Below are 6,000 nucleotides of genomic sequence, written 5' to 3' on the forward strand. Positions count from 1 at the left end.
GTTCTTTGGCTTCTCCATCTCCTATACTATTCTTAATCTTCCTCTGTCCATTTTGTACCTACCATTTATGCTTCTTATTCCCTATATCTTTTCCCCCTCCCCCTCCTCACTGAGAACCCTCCGTGGGATCTCCATTTCTGTGATTCTGTTCCTGTTCTAGTTGTTTGCTTAGTTTGTTTTTGTTTTTGTTTTGTTTTTTTAAGGTTTGGTTGTTGACGGTTGTGAGTTGGTTGTCATTTTACTATTCACATTTTTGATCATCTTCTTTTTTCTTATATAAGTCCCTTTAACATTATATGTAATAAGGGCTTGGTAATGATGAACTCCTTTAACTTGATCTTACCTAGGAAGCTCTTTATCTTCCCTTCCATTCCAAATGAAAGCTTTGCTGGATAGAGTCATCTTGGAAGTCGGTCCTTGCCTTTCATGACTTTGAATACTTCTTTCCAGCCCCTTCTTGCCTGCAAGATTTCTTCAGAGAAATCAGCTGATAGCCTTATGGGCAATCTTTGTAAGTGACTGTCTTCTTTGTTCTTACTGCTTTTAAGATTCTCTCCTTATCTTACATCTTGGGTAACTTAATTATGACGTGCCCTGGTGTGTTCCTCTTTGGGTCCAACTTCTTTGGGACTCTCAGCTTCCTGGACTTTCTGGAAGTCTATTTCCTTTGCCAGATTGGGGGAGTTCTCCTTCATTATGTTTTCAGATAAGTTTTCAACTTCTTGATCTTCCTCTCCTCCTTCTGGCACCCCTATGATTCAGTAGTTGGAACATTTAAGGTTGTCCTGGAGGTTCCTAAGCCTCTCCTCATTTTTTTGAATTCTTGTTTCTTTATTCTATTCTGATTGAATGTTTATGTCTTCCTTCTGGTCCAAATCGTTGATTTGAGTCCTGGTTTCCTTCCCTTCAGTGTTGGTTCCCTGTATGTATTTTTTTAAATATTTTATTTATTTATTTTCAGAGAGAGGGGAAGGGAAGGAGAAAGAGAGGGGGAGAAACATCAGTGTGTGGTTGCCTCTTATGTGTCCCCCACTAGGAACTGGCCTGCAACCCAGGCATGTGCCCTGACTGGGAATTGAACCGCGATCGCATGGTTCGCAGGCCCACGCTCAATCCACTGAGCTACACCAGCCAGGGCTGTATTTTTTTATTTCACTTTGCACAACCTTCACTTCTTCCTCTGAACTCATCCGTTTCTGTGAGCGTCCTGAGTACTAGAGTTTTGAACTGTGCATCTGATAGGTTCTCTATCTCCTCATCTCTTAGTTCTTTTTCTGGAGCTTTGATCTGTTCTTTCATTTGGGCCACATTGGTTTTTTTTTGTCTCCGTGTGCCTGTTACATAGTGAGGGGCAGAGCCTTAGGTGTTCACCAGGGCAGGATGCCCCATGTGGCTGGGCTGGGGAGCTGTATGTGGGGGAGGGGTCTGAGAGGGAACAATGCCACCTGCTCAGCTCTCCACCATCTTTCAGTCACTTCCTCCAGTGCCCAGAAGCAAATTGAGCCCTTTGGTGCTGATTCCCAGGTGGGTGGGTTTGTGTACCTTCTGGGACCCTGTGGGTCTCTCCAACAAACTCTCCTGTGAGGCTGAGATTTTCTTCCACTACCGAGCTGGGACACAGAGCTGGGACAAAGGCCAGTCCCCACAGGTGTTTTCAATCAGAGGTTTTGAGGTTTTATTTCTCTGCACTGGAACCCGTGTTGCACAGTCTGTCTCACTCACCAGTTGTTCCTCCCGGTTTATCCGAACACAAATGTGGGACTGCCTGGTCCACCAGCCACTGCCTCACCCGCCCCGGTCCTCCAGCTGCCACCTTGCCACACGTCCTCTCTGCTCGGCTGCCTGTCTCCGCCCCTTCTATCCGTCTGGATGAATGTTTCTTCTTTAACTCTTTGGCTGTCTGACTTCCATACGATTCAATTTTCTGGTAGTTCTGGTTGTTTTTTGTTTTTTAATTTGTTGTTGTCCTTCTTTTGGTTGTGCAAGGAAACAAAGTGTATCTACCTATGCCTCCATCTTGGCCAGAATTGCAAAATTTAATTGAGATTTTACCAGTCTTTTGAATTTTTAGTCATTCTGATAGAAGTAAATAAGTATCTCATTGCTACTTAGTTTACATTTCCTCATTACTAGAGTCTGAAATCTTTATATGTTTTTTGGTCATCCGGGCTTGCTATTTTGTGAATTGCCTATTTTGCATCATTTGCAAATTTTCATTCTCTTTTAACAAATAACTAATTGTTTTGATTAATTTTACAGCTAGTCCATCAGCTTCCATCCTCTGTCCTGTTGGATTAGACTGAAAAATATTATGGGGATGTGTTGCCATCAGAAACCATCGGAAATGTCAGCAGCCAAGGACTGTGAAAACACGTAGAAGGTCGAGAAGATGTAGAAGAGGTTAAAGAGCAAAAGCAAAAGGAGGGATGAAATAAGAAAGCAGAGTTCTCGAGGAGATAGAAATGATGTAGCCCTGCAGTGCTCAAATCGGTGCATGAACAAAACATACACTCAGGAGAGAAATGCACATTCACATGTGTGTGCACGCACACACACAGACACACACACATGTGTCATTCACTGAACGTTTACAATGTGCCAGTCATGGTACTAAGTGCATTGCCTGCTGCATCTCAGCCTTAACCAGGAGGCTATCAGCACTATTACTCGTATTAGTTTATTCCCATTATGCAGGTGGGAAAACAGAGGCTTCTAGCAGCATAGTGATATGGTTAAGACTGCATTGGTAGGAAGTAGAAGAAGCAGGATTTGGGTCCTGGTCTGCCTGACCCCCAAGCCCTTAACTGGTAGAGAGATGACTGGGCCTGAGGGGGCCACGCAGGAGCAAACACTGTGGACCAAACTGGCATCAGGGAGACCGGCCGGGCCTGGAAAAGGCTTACAAAGCCAGTGGGGTAAGTCATAAAAGCTAAAGCCTGGGTTGGGGGGTTTCCTGCGGAAATGGTGTGGTCAGAGGGGCCTCTGGCAGGAGGGAGGTTTCGGTCCCGCGAGACGGTTGGGTGCTGGGGTGCAGTGGGGCAGGGGCCTGGCGGGCGTTCCCGCGTCCAGGATGTCAGCAGCCAGAGGAGGAAGTGACTCACCACATGCTCAGCTGGTATGACAGCCAGTTAAAGGAAATGCATATATAAGGGACTATTATTGACTCAGCTTATAGTTAAGGTTACCCTAGGCCGCACCTCAGTTTCTGGGTGACAAGACCCCCATAGGACAAAAGCCTGAGAACCATGCTTTTGGTTCTGGAACCATGTGGGCAAGCCCTGAGAGAGCTGTGAGGGAGGGTTCTCATCCTCAGGTTCTAAGAGCCAGCTGCCCGTGCAGCCTCGCTGTGTGACCTCCCCTCCGCAGAAGGTCATGGGAGGAGTGGAAGCTGCCTGGAGCCTGCTCCCGCCTGCAAAATAAGAGCAATAACATTCCCCACCCCCTTGCAAGGGTGAGTGAAATCGCTGTAAAAGCGTGGGGGCACCACCGATATGGTAATGTTTGCCAGGAGTTTGAATGGCAAAGGTGTTCGACAGAAAAGCCTAGAACCTCCAGGGGAAGCAGGTGGGAGGCCCCTGTCCCAGGAGATGGTGAGGAGGTTGCATTCCAGCCCTCGCTCTCCGCCCAGCATCCGGGAATTCAAACCTGGAAAACAGCCAGGTGCCCCATAGCAAGCCCCAGGCTCCATCCGCCTCACCCCCTGCCCCCATTTTTCCTTTACGAAGTAGTCCCAGGGGGCTCAGAGTGAGCCAGGTGCCTCTGCAAGGTACTAACTAGCTTTACGTTGTAAGCCTGACACCAAAAACTATGTCTTTATATGACTACAACACCCACATCTATTCAAATCTTTCCTGCTGACAATGTGAGCAAACCTCAGCATACGAAATGCAAGGCCAATGGTATGCGTCCACCCCAGGCTGGGACTCACTTACTCTCCTGCTGAGTCATCTGCTGGATGGACTCTCGATCGCCGCTGTCCTTTTTTTAATCTCCCAGTAGCTGGGTGAGAACTCATTGCAAGTGTGGTCGGACTCTTTCCGAAATGCTGGGGGTGCGCCCTTTTGTGATTTGGGGATTCCGCTCAAATAAAAAACCACAAGCAACAACTGCAAGCAAAACTAATGACACCATGGGACACACAAAACAGGTCCCGGAGCAAAGCTGGGTGGAAGGAAGCTAACACAGAGCTGGGACAAAGGCCAAGTGTTCTCAGGGGTCAGAGTTGCCCCACAGTAAGATTCTAGGGGTGAGTGAAAGGCCCGGAGGGAGCAGCCCTAAGACGTCCTGTGAAGTGTCAGCATTGTTAGAACACGCAGACACCAGCCTCTCTCAGGAAGGATTTCGAAGAGGACAACACTCTTTTAATTTCATGTGCTGGACTGTTACTCAAAAATAGCACCGGCCTCATACAACTCCCAGCAGGAAGTGAGGCCTGGGACTTGAGGGTGGTTCCGGAGCTCTTCTTAGGGATGGCAATTCCACCCATGCCCACTGGGTGTCGCTTTCACACAAATGATGGCACTGCCAGTCCCAGTTCTGCAGGAAATGGCAGGCTTGGGACCCAGTGGGACGCTAGGCCAGCCCAGGCCTCAGTGGGAGGATTGCTGCCGCTCAGGTGCTCTTCACAGTGACCTGATTACATGTTTATGAAAACCAAACCTGGATTTGAAGGGACGGCTCTCCTGCCAGCCAGCCAGCCAATAGTCTCTTCTGGGCACAGGAAGTCCTTAGAGATATTTTCTGGGCACTGAGATTTCATGAGAATCTTAGGAATTTCTGGACAGGCCAGTTTTGCGCTCCCAGTGTCTCTCTCAGGCACTGCCACTGCGGGACCTGCTGCTTCCTTCCCTGGGGGCCGAACAAGAATACCCCAGACGTCAGGAACTGCCCTTCCAGGAGCAGCTTCCGTAGGTCAGACGTCCCCAGCTTGGGTTCTGACTCTGCCGTGTCCTAGCCGTGTGCCTTGGGCAGGCCTTAGCCTCTCTCATCTTCAGTTTCCACACCTGTAACACAGGACAAAGAGGAATCTCAAAAATTGTCTCAGGTATGAAAGAGGGCTACATGTGAAACCCTTTAAAAGCGGGAACACCTGTGAGTCATTTAGACCAGTACTCAGGAGCAGGCCTTGGCAGCTATTTTCTGAACAGTAAATATTTCAGGCTCTGACGGTCTCTTGCACCATCCGGGTCTACCATGGCCTGAAGTCAGCCACAGACGGTACAGAGACCCATGGCCTGGCCGCGTCCCTAAAGAACTTCGTTTTACGAGAAACTGCAGGGGACCCGGACCAGTGTGGTTCAGTTGCTTGGGCATCAGTCCACAAAGCGAAAGTCTGCCTGTCAATAAGTAAAAAAAATATTTTTTAAAAAGAAAGAAACCCATGCTTACAACCTGTTTTTGTTAAGGCCTGTGAGCCAAGCCTGGTTTTGAAAGGGTTGTAAGAACAAAGAGTAGGCAACAGAGACCAGATTCACCATCTGTCAGAGAAGTTGCCGACCCCATTCTTGCGCATCTTGGGCACATGTTAGCCCAGGGGGCAGCAGCTCTGTCCCTGGGTGTGGTGGGATCTGGCTGGTAGGTCTCAGTAAAACAGTCAGAGGCCAGGTGACCCCCAGGGTCCAACTGGCTCCAGGCCCCGGGGCTGGAGGACAGACGGGGAATGGGCCTTCGGGTTCCCCTTTCAGACGTTTGCCTCCGCTGGGCCTAATGAGAGAGGACCAAAGGAGATTCCACCAGAAGAAGAACCCACAGTCAACTGAAAGGGGCTTTCGTTTCCTGAATCGTTTCTTGTGTGAGGCTGTACTTTCACCTGAGCAATGAATCACGGGACGGTCCAGGACTTGCGCCCCCTTGGGGAGTCAGAGGGCTCTGCAGGCCAGAGACCTGCTCCCAAGCCAAGACGCTTCTTGGTTCTAGATTGAGTCCCGCAGATGAGTAGCAGGTACCGGCCTCCGAAGAACAGAGCCTGACCGAGGACCGCAGGTTGCAACAGCTAGGGGG

This window comes from Artibeus jamaicensis, unplaced genomic scaffold (assembly GCF_021234435.1).
Source record: "Artibeus jamaicensis isolate MK-2021 breed Jamaican fruit bat unplaced genomic scaffold, CSHL_Jam_final scaffold_1689, whole genome shotgun sequence".
Classification (NCBI taxonomy): domain Eukaryota; kingdom Metazoa; phylum Chordata; class Mammalia; order Chiroptera; family Phyllostomidae; genus Artibeus; species Artibeus jamaicensis.